Source organism: Nyctereutes procyonoides, unplaced genomic scaffold (assembly GCF_905146905.1).
Source record: "Nyctereutes procyonoides isolate TBG_1078 unplaced genomic scaffold, NYPRO_anot_genome, whole genome shotgun sequence".
Classification (NCBI taxonomy): domain Eukaryota; kingdom Metazoa; phylum Chordata; class Mammalia; order Carnivora; family Canidae; genus Nyctereutes; species Nyctereutes procyonoides.
In genome coordinates, this window is record NW_026575147.1 from 2,517,476 (window position 1) to 2,533,570 (window position 16,095).

General features: G+C 34.8%; 1 pseudogene; it reads right to left on the reverse strand.

Annotated features, from left to right (window-relative positions):
• Positions 1 to 9,977: 9,977 nt before the first annotated feature.
• LOC129501206 (serine/threonine-protein kinase 35-like) overlaps positions 9,978 to 16,095 on the reverse strand; it is a 73,716-nt pseudogene continuing 67,598 nt past the window's right edge.

The window sequence follows — 16,095 nt, forward strand, 5'->3', positions numbered from 1 at the left end:
GCAGGGAGTCTGCATCTCCCTCTGCCTATGTCTCTGCCTCTCTCTCTATCATAAATAAATAAATAAATAAATAAATAAATAAATAAATAAATAAATAAATAAAATCTTTTAAAAAATGATAATAAATAGTATGAAAAACTCCTACCCTTAAATTTGATAATTAGTTTAAATAAACCAATTCCTCAAAAGACATGATATGCTAAGAGGGACACAAGGAGAAATAGACAATTTAAATAGGCTTATATATTACAGAAACTAAAGCAACAGAATCTAACTTTCCCCAAACAGGAAATAGCTGGTCTAAATAGTTTCACTGTGAATTATTTTTTTTAAAAATATATTATTTATTTATTCATGAGAGACACAGAGAGAGAGAGAGGCAGAGACATGGGCAGAGGGAGAAGCAGGCTCCTCACAGGGAGCCTAACGCAGTACTGGATCCCTAAACCCAGGATCACACCCTGAGCTGAAGGCAGACACTCAACCATTGAGCCACCCAGGCATCCCTTCACTGTGAATTCTATGAAACACTTAAAGAATAATACCAACTTTTCTACAATGTCACCCAGAAAAAAGAAGCAGAGGGAATACTTAACATGTTCCACAAGGCCAGCATTACTCTAACACTAAAACCAAAAAAAGACATTACTGGGGAGAAAAATTGTAGACCAATATCTCTTATGAACATAGATGCAAACATTCTTAACAAAATATCAGCAAGTGAATCTAACAATATATAGAAAAAATATATACATTATATCCAAATGTGATTTATTCCAGGTATGCAAGGCTGGCTTAGAATTCAAAAATCAATTAATGTAACCCATCAAACCAATATGCTAAGTAGGAAAAAAGCACATTTTTATGTCAATAAATGCAGAAAAAGCATTTGACAAATCCATTATTTACTCACATGAAAACTTTGAGCAAACCAGGAATAGAAGGAACACCCTCAGTTTGATAAAGAACATGCACAAAAAGGCCAAAAAGTCAACATATCAAAACTAAAAAACAAAAACCCTAGAACTAACAGCATACTTAATGGTAAAAAACTGTTTTCTCCTCATAATCAAGAACAAGATAAAAATGACCCTTCTCACTACTCCTATTCAACATCATACTGAAAGTCATATTAATTCAAGATAAGAAAAGGAAATAAAAGACATACAGACTAGAAAGGAAAAAATAAATCTTATTCACAGATGATACGATCATCTATGCAGAAAATCTGAAAGAACTGATGAAAAGAAAAACCTCCAATGACTAATAAGCGATTATAGCACATCAAAATCCTAGTAAGTTATTTCATGAAGATCAACAAAGTAATTCTAAAGTTTGTATGGGAAAACAAAAGATCCAGAAGAGCCAACACAATGCTCACTAAATTTCTGCAAGACTTACTATAAAGCTACAGTGATCCAGACTTTGTGTCAATGATAAAAGAAAAGACAAATAGATCAGTAATAGAATCATAGAAATAGAATCACATATTCAGTCAACTTATCCTTGACAAAGGAGTAAAGACAGATATATAAGAATAGATTAATAATTCCAATAAATGTTGCTAAAACATCTGTACATCTGCACATAAGAAAAAAAGAATCTAGACACAGTCCTTGAAACTTTTATAAAAGTTTATATAAAACAGACCATGTATGTAAATATAATATAAATAAATATACAGTTTAGACTATAACAGGGAAAACCTAGGTAATCTTGAAGTTGGCAATGACTTTGTAGACACAGCACCAAAAACATAATTCATCAAAAACAATTGGTAAGTTCTTCTTCATTAAAATTAAAAATTTCTGTTCTGCAAAATAACTTACAAGAACAAAAAGACTATCTACAGACAGGGAAACAATATTTCAAAACACATATATGCTAAACCTCTGGTTTATACAGTTTATACAAATATCCCTCAGCAATAAGAAAACAAAACAATGGGCAATAGAACTGGTCATCTCGCCAAAGAAAATATACAGAAGATAAATAAGCATATGAAAAGGTGTTTAATATCATATGTAATTAGAGAAATGCAAATTAAACCAACATTGAGATACTACTGCATACCTAGACTGCTAAAATTCAAAGTACTGACAACATCAAATTATGTGGAGTAACAGGAATGTTCATTTATTGCTGGTGGAAATGTCAAATGGTACAGCTATATTAGAAGACAGTTTGGCAGTCAATAAAGCTATTTGTTGACTTACAATATGATCCAGAAATCACACTCCTAAATATTTACACAAATAAGTTAAAGGCTTTTGTCCCTACAAAAATTTATACATGAATGTTTACAGCAGCTTTATACATCATTGACAAAACTTGGAAATAACTAAGATGTCCTTAAATAGATGGGTGGATAAACAAAGTATGGCACATCCATACAACAGAGCATTTTCAGTGATAAAAAAGAAATGAACCCTAAAGCTTCAAAAAATATATGATGGGTCCTTAAATGCATATGGCTAAGTGAAAGAAGTCAGTCTGGAAAGTGTATACCTTATGATCCCAACTATAAGACATTCTAGAAAAGGCAAAACTGTAGATCCAGTAAAGTTTATTGGTGTCCAGGCATTTAGAACAAGCAGCAGAAAGATGAATATGTGAGCAAACAACATTTTTAGGGCAGTGAAACTATTCTGGATTATGCTGTAATGGTGGACACATAACATTATTAATCTGTCAAAACTCATAGAACTTTATGGCACACAGAATAAATTTTAATGGAAGCCATGTAGTTTAGTTAATAGTAATATATTAATATTGGTTTTTCAATTGTATCAAATGTATCACACTATTACAAAATGCTAATAATAACAATGGAGAAATTATTGGGGGAACCTGTATATGACAACTCTGCATTTTTGCATAAGTTTTTATAAAGCTAAAATTGCTCTAAAAAGTCTATTAAAAACTTAAGAAAATATTTTTATAATAAATTTTAATCACAACAGATAATAATCACGGATCAATAATCACAATAGATCATAATTATATCCCTATGTTGCAGAAATAAATTATTACTTTTGAAGAGCTACCTATATAGTTTTAAGCATAAATTGATTATTTTAGAATCAATTTATGTGTGACTTTGCTTGTAGAGCCTAAAGGATAGAATTACAAAAAATGAAAATTCCTGTTGCTTAGGCATGTTATCACTGCATCATACTCATCCTCTCCCCCATATCCTCCTTTGATCTCCATATCCTCACCAATTTTATTTGCTATCTTATGTACTTAATAGCTGATAGCTATTTAGCCATCATTCCCCCTATTTCTGCTAGCAGTTCTATTAGAGTGATGAATTCATGAAATATTAAAACAAGTTTTAACAAGATGGTAAAATGGTATTTGGAACTAGGATATGATGAATTTTCAATTTCCACTTAATTTGGAATTTTTAGTTTTCTTTCTTTTTAAACTCCTTCAAAAATTTATAATTAGAAACCCTGTAAGACTAAACAAAATACCATAAATTATCCATTCAATGGTTGTTAACAGGATACCAAAAGAAGAATATCTAAATATTGATTTGACTTTTCCAGTAAGAAAAAACACTTATTTTGAATATACTTCCAATGCATCATTTAAGTTTTAGATACGGTGATGTCATTTATTACTCTCTTGAAAGGACATGGAGTCCAAATTTTATGATAGCAAAATTGGCCTTGTTTGACATATCTGCTGCTATGTAAATGAATTAAATCTGTTGGAAGTAGTCTTTTAATGCCTATTAACCTCTCCTGGGCCTTATTCTTGCAACTGAAGTAACAATTGGTTGACATTGTATACCGCACATAGTTGAATCACTCTGTAGAAAGGTAACTGAGAGCTCAGAGGATTTGGCATCTTATGTAGTGCTGTATTAAAATAAATATATTTTAACACCATATGCTTAAACACTAAGTATAAGCAGTTAAAATGATAATAATGAATACTATGTATTGCACCCTATATCGGATGAGGAAACAGTATGTTTCAGATATTCTGCTTCTAAGTTAACACACATTGTCATACTAAATAGTCACAAAAACTCCACAGGTTAGATACCACTATCAGAATTTGTGAATTAGAACTCTATGGCATATGTAGGTTAAACCCTAAAGAACCACAGGAAATAATAAGCAGAGAAGCAAGAATTTAAAGGTAGGTTAGATTATTTGACTCATAGTTAATGCTATCACTACTATAATCAGTGTGAAAAAAATGCTATCAAAAGGATATTGAAAATAAATGCATATGTCACATTAGCTATTTTCACATTATTTTCAATAATGCTACAAAATAAAAATGCCACAAAATTGAGAAATGTGTAATAACAATCATTTTACTCATGTATCTATGGGTCTGCTAGATTATGGTTGATTTAACAACTATGCTAGGTTCCATGCTGCATGTTAGATCAAGATCTGCTTTATGTAATTCTTATCCTCATTATATCAGCCTCCCCCTGAAGCATGTTCTTATGGTTTGATAAGCAGGAGTTTGATAAAGGAACCGCAGCTACACAGCCATTTTGAGCTTCTGCTTGTTCTATATTCTACTGGTTATAGTTAGTTACTGGCAAAACCCAACATAAGTGGCACCTTCCATCATGGCCAACTGGGAGATGATGAGTATTTACTATATGATAATCTAATCTCACACACACAAACACACCCATCTCCATCACCCAATCCATAGGTACATACTGCATATGGATGCCATTTTCTTCCTAATCAAAGATTTTATGACTCAATTCACCCAATCTTCTACTGTCTTTATGGAATTTAGTTGGGTTATTTGAGTTTGAGAGTCCAGTTCCAACAACCATCACCAATTATAATTTCTTTTGAAAGAAAGAATGAATGCCTTCTGCTCAACTTAACTGCCCATCTATATATTTGAAGGAGAAACAATATCACTGGAGAGCTAAGACTCTTATAACTTAAGTCTCGTAATTTGAAACAGAAAAAAAAAAAGGAAAGGAGTAGAGATGAAGATAGATTCACCCTGGAGGTGGAGTAATTATTCAAAGTCAGAGATATGGGCTGTAATATTTTTTTTTCCATTTAGACATCAAACCTCTTTGTTCTCACATTTTACAAATAAGCATTGACATATATGCTAATCTAATGGGGCCTATAATATTTGAGAATCTGATCATTTCTCTTGCAGGATATTAGTTTTTTGATGTCCTACTAGGAGGAATACAGATATGGGATTATTCAAATCAAAAGGTGGGGTAGGGCTTTATCCATCCATATATGGCCTTTTTGAATTAACTTTTAAATTAATATATTATGTCTCTGCGTGTTCTTTTTTTTAAGATTTTATTTATTTATTTATGATAGACAGAGAGAGAGAGAGAGAGAGAGAGAGAGAGAGGCAGAGATACAGGCAGAGGGAGAAGCAGGCTCCATGCCGGGAGCCAGACGCGGGACTCGATCCCGGGATTCCAGGATCACACCCTGAGCCAAAGGCAGGAGCTAAACCGCTGAGCCACCCAGGGATCCCCCTGTGCGTGTTCTTAAATCCAGAAGGGGAAGAATAATTTGAGGAGAATACACACTCAGGGTCACAGAATGATGAGCGATCCTTTTTTGGTAAGAGAAATATTTGGTTCACGAAATCAATGAATGGTTTTAAAAGTCACGTGCCAATTTTCTCTTATGCAAGTGAGAATCAATTTAGAAAACCTGCCTGTGCCTTCTCCACTACCATGTGTTCAGCCTTACAAATTTATTTCTTAGTACTCAAAACAAATATTTTAGAAAATTCTGAGATTACCAGACAAGTTCTTCTCATTTTGCATTGCCATCTGGATACAGATTCCAAAGCAGCACTATTCTTCAAAAAAGCTATTCTTGAAAAACAGAAGACTGGGATCAAATTGGGATCCCTGGAATGCTCTGGTTTTAATGCTTAGCCTGATTTAATCATAAGTCCAAACAACTTAAGGCAGGCAAAGCAAAGGAAACCTTTCCAGAACCACAGAATTCAGTTCAAGCACAGTAATTTTTCAACGACATAATATGGTATAGATTTGCTTTGTGACTTTTTTTTCCTTTGTTATTCAAGACAAGGAAGTTACTAAGGACACTTTTCACTGGATCTGTCATTCTCAAGCTCTATACAAGACCACAGTAAGAACATTAAAATAGAGATTGCCAGAGCAAGGTTATTATTACAATGGCAGATTTTGACTTAGAACAGTTTGAAAAAAAAAAAAAAAAAAAAAAGAACAGTCTGAAAACTTGTTACTATCCATTCTGGGAAGGGAAATATCAAAATATACACAGTTGAAAGAGATGAAGGAGATAAAGAGTATGGACAGAGCATCATCAAAATCTGAAAATGTCTTTAAGGAGTCAAAGAAAGTTTATGCAAAGAAAGTAATGCTTAAGAGATTAAGACTTTACCTACATTATATGCTCCAACAAACAGCAGTTATATACCTAAAATTTATCATAAAGGCAGTTTAGGCTGATACAGTAGATTGTTAAGAATAGCTTCCATTGTTTCGAAGCTATTTCAGAATTGTATCAAGCATTTTTCCCCTTCTAGTCAAAGCTACCTGCTTTAATATTGATTTCCCACTGGCCCTACCCTCCCAAACAAACACCACCACAGCGGTACTATAACATGAATGTTACACTTTAATCTTTTCCTAATAGATATTTTGACTAATTTAATAGTGTTTTCTGCTCTGTAGATGCTGCACATGGGGGAGAGTCATAAATGTTAAAATGTGTATCTAGGTATCTAAGATGCTCCAGGCATAAAACAAAAATCAGAATGTGGATGGACCATGTGAATGAGTTTATGGCCTGGTTGGGAGAAACAAACGTTTCTGGGATCAGCAGGATTATGGTATAGAAATTTCTACTCTCTCCTCCCAGAAACATCAATTTGAATAAATACCTTCACAGGAAAATACCTTCACAATTGCTAAGGATTCCTGGTGATGGATGACAACACCTGGATGAAGCACAGAAAAGATACATTGAAGAGAGTAGGAAAGACAGTAATCCAATTTAAAAATGGTCAAACAAGCCCTATTTGGCTATGGTGCATTATTCTTCTCATATATTGCTGGATTTAATTTCTTAATGCCTAGTTAAGGATTTGTGACATCTATGTTTATGAGGTTATTTATCTTAAGCTTTCTTTTGTATACCATTTGTCTGGTTTTAGTATTGATGTAATGCTGACCTCATCATGAGTTAGGAAATGAGGTTTCTGGCTGGCTCAGTCAGTAGAGCATGTGACTTTTGATCCCAGCGTTATGAGTTAAACCCGGTTGGTGGATGAAGAGCTTTCCTAAAAAAAATTTTTTTAATTTAAAATAAAAATAACTAAAAACAAAACAAAACAAACAAAAAGATAAAAATGGTCAAAAAACTCAAATACACAAATTTTCCAAAGAAAACATAAAAATACCAACAAGTACATAACAGGTGTTCAACATCACTAATAATCAGGGAAATGCAAATAAAAACTACAGTGAGATCATACCTCACGTCTGTTAGGATGGCTATCATCAAAAGCACAATAAAATATTGGCAAGGGTGTGAAGAAAAGAGAACACTTATGAACTGTAGGTGTGGATATAAACAAGTACAGCCACTCTAGAAAGCATTATGGAGGTTCCTCAAAAAACTAACAAAGGTTCCTAACAAAATTAACTCATTGGATCCAGCAATCCGACTTCTGGGTATATATCCAAAGAAAATGAAATCAAGATCTCAAAGAGAAAGCCTGTACTTTCATGTTTGCTTAAGCATTATTCATAAGCCAAGACATGGAATCCTAAACGTCTAATGACAGATGAATGAAAAAAGAAAATATGAGATACACATTTTTTTCATAAGAACTTTATTTCTCAAAAAGGGGGAAGAATCCAAAGTATTAAAATAACCCTCTAATTTTTGTTTTGGAGGGAAAGGGTAGGATGACAAAATAATTTATATAAAAATTTCAAGCATAATTGCTGTAGATCCTTCATCTTGGGACTCGCAGCTCCAGGTTCCAACTGCATCCCCAGTAATGCCGAATCTTCTGGGTCCAGAGATGTGCAAGCAATTGGAATGCTGCTTTATATTTACTCCACAATAAATATAAAAGGTCCATCTTCCCAGTGAAAAATATTCAGTTCTCTTTTGCAACTGTTTCTGATGAGAATGCAAAAAAGTAGAGCTGCCCCTCTTCTAAATTGCCAGTACACACACACACACACACACACACACACACACACACACACATATATATAAAATGCCATTAAATAAAAGAAAAGAAATCCTACCTTTTGTACAAAATGGATGGACCCTTGAGTGTTATGCTAAAGGAACTAAGTCAGAGAAAGACATTACATGACCTCACTTATATGTGGACTCTGAAAAAGCTGAACTCACAGAAACTCACAGGATAGAATGGGGGTTGTTAGGACCTGAGGGAAATAGGGAGACACAGATCAAATGAAAGAGCATAAACTTCCAGTTATGAGTGAGTTCTGGGGATGCAATGTGTAGCATGGTGACAATCGTTAGTAATAACTGAAAGAGTAAATCTTAAATGTTCTACCATAAAACAAAAGGTAATTACATGAGATGATGAAGGCGTTAACTAACCTTACTATAGTAACTCTTTCACAAATGTTTTGTGTGTATCAAACCATCATATTATATGCTGTAAAATTTACCCAATGCTATATGTAAGTTATATCTCTGTAGAGTTGGAAAAAAGAAGTTTCTGAGTTGCTGTAAAGGGTGAATCAATTAAAAATCAATGGATTTTGTACTGATTTAAAGAATATTAGGGTCTCAGATTGTCTTCTAGAAAACTGGGTCCTAAATACTTATGCAAGCCACTTCAATCTGGCTAAAAAAATGATTTTCCCAAACAAATATCCCTGCATTATACATAAAGGTCACAGAGGCAAGCTGAATTCCATCTTTTCTAAAAATGTGAACAGTCTCTGAGGTCCTAGAGTTTCCATGACATTCCTAGCCTCAATGCCAAAGGTGTGAATTAACACCTATACACACAGACACACACTAAAGCAAGGTTTGAAATGGAATGAAATTGTTATAAAAGAAATTGCCTCATTTTCTTTCTCTTTCTTGGATAATCCTTATTTAGAATGTCCATGTTTGAACTAGATGGCATTTGTTGTATTTTCATGTTGAAAATTAAATTAAATTGAACCAAAGTGGTCTCTTATTAATGTTTAATTAATAAGTAGTCCCACAGTAAGATTCCAGGTTCCAGAGAAGATCTGTTAATTTTTCCAATGATAACTACTGGGAACCTCCTTTCTTCCTTAAATATATTCTCCTGTCATTCCTTTCATAGCTGTGAAATGGGTCTTTATCCAAAAAAATACTTCCTTCCTGTGGAATGAACTTCCTGTTTGTAGCATTTCCTATCAAATCTTTTTCTTTGTGTTTTCTTTTCCAGATACTACTGAAGCAATAGTATTGGCAGAAGGTTGTGTGTATGTAACAAAACAAAACAACTACTACAACAACAACAACAACAAAATGTAGAGAGCTCCCTGAAATGTGAAGGAAAGAATGTGGAGAATCTCTTACATGCTGTGCAACTTATGGAAAATACTGTCTCTTTCCATTTCAAGAAGATGATAATTCCTGATCTTTCTAACTTAAAAGTTGCTCTTCAAGTGAACTATCCAGCATTTTTCTTGCAGGTTCTACAGTAATCATTTATCAATTGATGATGAGATAAAGTGTTTCTAAAAACAACTCAAAAGACACCTCAGATGCAAACCACTCAAAAGTCTGCTCTAGACCTTCCAATTCATAGTCAAATAATCCCACATATCTCAAGGATAGTGAGGGGTGGGGGTGTAATTTTGATAACAAGTACTTAGTTCTCTTCAGCCCTGTATTTCTCCTCAACTACATGGGGCCCATTCTAGTAGGGCCTAGGATGAAGTACATGCAAAACAATAAGTACACTCACCTAGTTTAAAAACACTCAAGATGCTTTGTCCTGAATTTTAAGCAGCACATATGACCTGGTCTGTCCATTCTGGTTTCAACTTCAAAGATATCAGGCCTGGCTTGTGGGTTAGAAGCTAACATATCTTTCAAGAGCTGCTTGATCCCCTCAGACATGGAAGTCCTGTGTTTCTGAGAGATATATGTGCAACCTATCTTTGAGTTTTCAAGCAGTCCTTCACCAACAAAGACCACCTTGGTCCCTTGTTTGATATAGGTCCTCAAGAGGTCCTTCTTGGTCTCAGAGTCAATGGAAATGATTCTATCTTTGTCGAGGTATTAATGCCCAAGGTAAAGATGTCAGCCTTTAAAATGGCTGTCTGGTGTCTATCCCAGACATCACAAACCACATAGAAGTCTGAGCCACAGGCTGAGCACAGCAGGTATTCATTCACATTCGCATTTTTGTTGTCTTGATTGCCTCTTTGCCTGGGAGATGCAGTTTGTTTAGTCCAAAGTCAGCTACCTTTTGGATGGCGGTGCCAGACCACTCTGTGATGAGGCTGTTACCTGGCTTCACGTCACTGGGCAGGCCATGGATTTTGTGACCTGCAGCATGAAACTTTTGTTGGCATTGGTTTTCACTTTCACAGAGCTCCACGACAAACAGGGTAGGAGGGCTCCTTGGCATAACCCAGAGCCCTTGGTCCTTGGAACTAGGCCTTCGCAAAGCACAGACAAAGCTGCGCTCTGGTTGCCACTGCCGGTGCGCACAGCCAGCCGGTTGCGTGGACAGGACACACTCCTCTAACCACGCACTTTACTTCTCCAATTGTGCTGCGTTCTGGGGGCGCCTCTAGAGGCGGGTTAGGCTCTACGTTCTTGGCGGTATCCTGGCTCATGACCATTACCACTGTGACGACCCAGCTGCTCTGACCACTGCTTAGTGACCCAGGCCCAGGCCATGGCTGCCAAGCTGCATCTCTGGCTACCGACCGTCTGGAGCGCCACTGTGCAGGCCTGTCCCCTGCCTCTGTCCTCTGTAGCACCAGGTAGGCCTTGCCCTGCCTGGCCTCATCTGCCACCAGTGAAAAGATCCACGAAAAAATGTAATATGTTAAAGATAAAGAATTTTGCTTTAAAATTCACCCTTCCTTCGTCATAGCTTTCATGACAGTGGGAATGTAATTCTAATATAAATTATAAACTATGAGTTATAGCTCTGCAAAGATTATTAAAATCATTGTGTCCATTTGCTTCTATCTAGGCCCTATTGTAGCATGAAGAATCCCACCTGCCTCATTCTTTCCTACTTGAACAGATGGATCATAAAAGTATGGGCTCACCAAGGAACATTTAGTCTCATCCCATTACACCTGCTGGCCAAGGGAGAGATACAAAATAGCCACTATCCAATTCATATACTTACAACCATCCAAGAGAATGGCTTTGCTGGCCTTACTGGCCAGCTGGGTTTGTCCTTGGCTTGTTCCCAATAATATAAAAGTAAATTATATTTATTGCAGCCCATTCCATATCACATGTATACAGGCCCTAAGAACTACATTACTTCTATGAGTAGAAAAAGAAATGTAAAACGTGAAGAATATATTTATGTGTGTGTGTGTATATTTTAATGGCCAAGAGAGAGATACAAGACAGCCACTATCCAATTCATATACTTACTTCTGTGTTTGAAGAAACGGTGAAGAAATGGCCCTTGTTCAAAATATAAATCAGTACTACCTGTAGATAGGCATACTCATTTTCAGGGATACTGTGCAGTTTACCCTAAGGAACATGATATGCATGTGAACATATGTATTCGTAAGTATGTTTATGGGTTTACCATTTGTCACAGATGACAAATGGTTGAAAATTATCAGAATAATTTGTACTGAGGAAGGCACTTGATGGGATGAGCACGGGGTGTTACACTATATGTTGGCAAATTGAATTTAAATTAAAATTAAAAAAAACTATGATATGTATATACAATAAAAAATAGGTATATATCAATAGTGATGAGTAAAATTGAAGTTATTGACATGTAGAGGCCAACTGCCTTGTTATTCCTGAAATCAATCATGGAACAATACAATTGAATGAAATACAATATACATATAAAATACAATGAAAATGAATCACTTGAAACATAATCACACTCTTAGAAGTCATGGAAATATTCAGTTTCTATAAAAAGTGTAATCTTACTGTCAATTTCTATATCTAGTCTTACTCTCAAATTCCTTTTTTTGTAACAAATATATAGGTGATTTTATTTATTTTATTTTTTTGTATATTTTTTATTGGAGTTCAATTTGCCAACATACAGCATAACACCCAGTGCTCATCTGTATTTATTTAATTGCTAGCTGGTGACATTCAGCATGGGACTCAGCACAGGTCTGTGGATCACACTGTGAGTACTACTGCTCTAGAAAATATGATAGTTACTGAGGAATCAAAGCATGCTATTTAAAAAGATCATTTAATATATGAGGATAGACCAATCTATGATAAGGTTAAAATCAATCATAAAATCTCAATGGATTAAATAATAAAGCATTCTTTCTCAATCAGTCAGAGTCCACTGTGGGTCAAGCCATGATTCTCTGTCTTATAGCTCTGCCACTTGGAACATTTGGCTTCTGTATCCCCATCACAGGGGAAAAGAGAGATGAAGAAGGAATACCAGTTCTTTATTGCCTTTGGTTATAAGAAATGCATATCGTTATTGTTTTCAGTCCATTAACCAGAATTAATCATAGGGCTGCAAACTAAGTACAATTTAGGGTGAGAAATGTAGAAGAAAAGGTAGATATTTGATGAGCAGTAACTTTATGAAGAAGTTATTAACCGAAGTTGCCTAATACTATCAATACAATAAAGAGTATAAGGGAGCTGGGATTAAAACTCAGAGGTTTTTTTTTATTATAAATTCAATTTATATGTGTATCAATTTGGATAAACTAGGTTATATTAAAGTAACAGATTAACCCCCAGATCTCAAGAGCTTAGCCTGTAGAGGTTTATTCTATACTTCTTTCAGGGGCTCTGTAATCCCCATGTGTGTCTTCCAGGGTGACAAGAGGAAAAAAGAAAAGTGCCTGGAGAAGACACACATTTTCTATATTCTGGCTCAGAAGAGATACTTGTCACTTTCTTTCAGAATCAATTGGCAAGAGCTGATAACATGGACACTCCACTGTAAGAAGACTGGGTATGGAGGAAGAACACATGTGTGTTTGGTAAGCAGTATATGAGAATATGTATTTTCTATAACATTCAACTAAACCAAGCCAGCTCTCAGTAATTAGTCACCTTTTGGATATTTCTGCCTTTTCAATTGCAGTTATGTTTATAGTGGTCGAATGAATTTTGTAAAGTTCCTAATATACCCTTTATCTTTGATTCTCACAACTTTACCAAAAGCCAGTTCAGCAATTTTCCCTAAATTGTTCAATCCTGTGGAGGTAAAAAAAGTCAGGCAAAACTATCAATATTTATTTGAAAGAGAAATAATAGCAAATGTGTCAAGCTAAAAACATGAATAGACTTAGTCTTATATTACCTTCCTTAGGTTTCCAGTGGTAAAAAGGCAAACAGTGACATGCCTAACTTGTTCTCCTTTTCCATCAACTGAGAGGAGGTTATCATTCTGTTTGCTCTAACATGGCCTGGAAAATATGCATAGGGTGCTTACTTGTCAGGAAGCCCCTTTATCTGAATCAAGCTGTATATGAGATTTAATCCTTGGAGAATACTCATAGAGTGTCTGAAAGAATACTCAAAGAATGTGTATTTTATGTGTCAGAGGAGAAGACAAAGCCATCTATCCCAGCTGAAGCAGATTTTCACCCATGTAAAGTCGGGGGAAGGACCAGGTGATGTCTTCAGACAACTATTAGCCCAGGAACGTAAGGATTAAAGCTGTGTGTTTGATATGGATTGCAGTCATCACACAGACCTGTACTTTACCTAAAATATCCATATTTCATCAGGAAATACAATATGAGTTCAAATATAAAGAAAAGCAAGTTTATGTAGGGAAGTGGCACCTGAAGGTGTAAATGTGACAGCAGATCACATGCAACTTGTCAACCTTATGAAACAGTGTTTTAGCTTGTAATCTTCCACTTATCAAAATTCTGTCTGAGGTACCTTCCATCTGTCTTGGCAGGTATGTGGATAAAATTATCAGTTCTTTATTAGCATATGTTTCACTTCTCGGATGTTTGTTTATGGGGAGAATTAATGTAGCATACAACTTGCAATTAGTTTTTATACTGTTAATGACAGGTTCCCATAAAATGCCTCACATTGAAATATGGAAGGTAATAGCATTAATAAAGTATACAGATGCTCAGACTGAGATCTGAAAAAGGAAGCCAAATCAATATAGTTTGCTGATTTAAAAAAAATTGAATTATTTGATAGGATCACTAAAAATTTTGGCTATCCATTTAGTAATTTGAATATTAAGGAATTATTTATGGCCAAAGTCCTAAATATAATTTGATCTTGCTAGTTAAATAATGGATGAATTACTTACCTTTACCTATTCACATGTATCAAGTTACAATGAGAACTTTAGTTCACCTTCTATTGAAAAAACTGCTCTGGATAGAGTTTGAAAGATAAACATATGAATAAACCACAGTCTCTGCCCTCCAGGAGACTAGTTATAGGAATGATTCCTATGTATTGTTTCATGTTAGAAATATCCAGGAAACATTTCCAGCGATAGAAATTCCTAGGACCCTTTCACCATAACTTCCTACATCAGTTGTAATTCAATAATTAATTCGAGTTAGGTCTAGGTACCTTCATTTTTTAAAACTTCCCGTATCTGAAGTAGCTAGTCAGCTAACTAAAAATTGTGAATTCCTAATAATCTAGTTACTTTGAATGTAGTATTGTCACCATTTGAAATGTTTCCCTCTCTCTTTCCAATTTCCCATAGCATAATATAACAGAAGAAAACAAAACAAGAGACACCCAGGTGGCTCAGTTGGTTAAGTATCTGACTTTGGCTCAGGTCATGGTCCCCAGGTACCGGAATGTAATTGAGAGGGACTCTACCTTGTCTGCTCAACAAGGAGTCTACTTCTCCCTCTCCCTCTCCCCTGCCCCACTCATGCTCTTTCTCTCTCATAAATAAATTTTTAAAATCTTTTAAAAATAAAACATAACAACTCGTATAACATTTCTCCATGAAACTTCTCAGTTCAAAACCTTTAAAAATGACTATTGCTGATCATTGTTTCATTCTCTAGTGGTAGAAAGATAACATAAATAATTAGCTCTTTCTATAGATTTTATTTTCTTTTGTATATGAATAATATTCCATTGTATGGATACACCACATTTTGTTTAGCTATTCAATAGTTGATGAAGTTTGGGTTGTTTTCACATTTTGGCTAACAGAATTAATGCCCCTATGAACATTCAGATACAAGTTTTTGTCTGTGTGGGCACATGTTTAGAAATCCCAGGTATATACCTAGGAATAGGTTTGCGAGGTCATACAGTAACTCTGTTTAATCTTTTGAGGAATTATCAGACTATTTTCCAAAATGGATACCTCATTTTACATTCCCATCAGCTATGTATGAGCATCCCAGTTTCTCTACAACCAAGATTTATTATTGTTTGCCTTTTGATAATAGCTCTCCTCGTGTGTGTGAGGTGGTATTATATTATGATTTTTATTTGTATTTCCCTAATGACTAATAACATTGAGGGTTTTTTCATGTGCTGATTTGCCATCTGTCTATCTCTTTTGGAGAAATATCTGTTCAAATCCATCTTTAATTGGGTTATGTGTCTTATCATTGAGTTGTAATAGTTCTTTATGTATTGTGAGTGTCAGATACTTATGATATATGATTTGCAAATATTTCTTGAATTCTTGGAGTTGTCTTTTTAGTTTTTTGCTACTGTCTTTTGAAGAACAAAAGATTTTCATTTTGGTGAAGTCCAATTTATCTATTTTTTCTTTGGTTTCTTTGTAGTTTTCATGTCATATTTAAGAAACAATTGTATAACCTAAATTTATGAGGACATACAACACAGCCCATAACACTACCATTAGGCATACCCTCTTGCTAACTCACCATGGAAATGTAGTATGAACAAATCT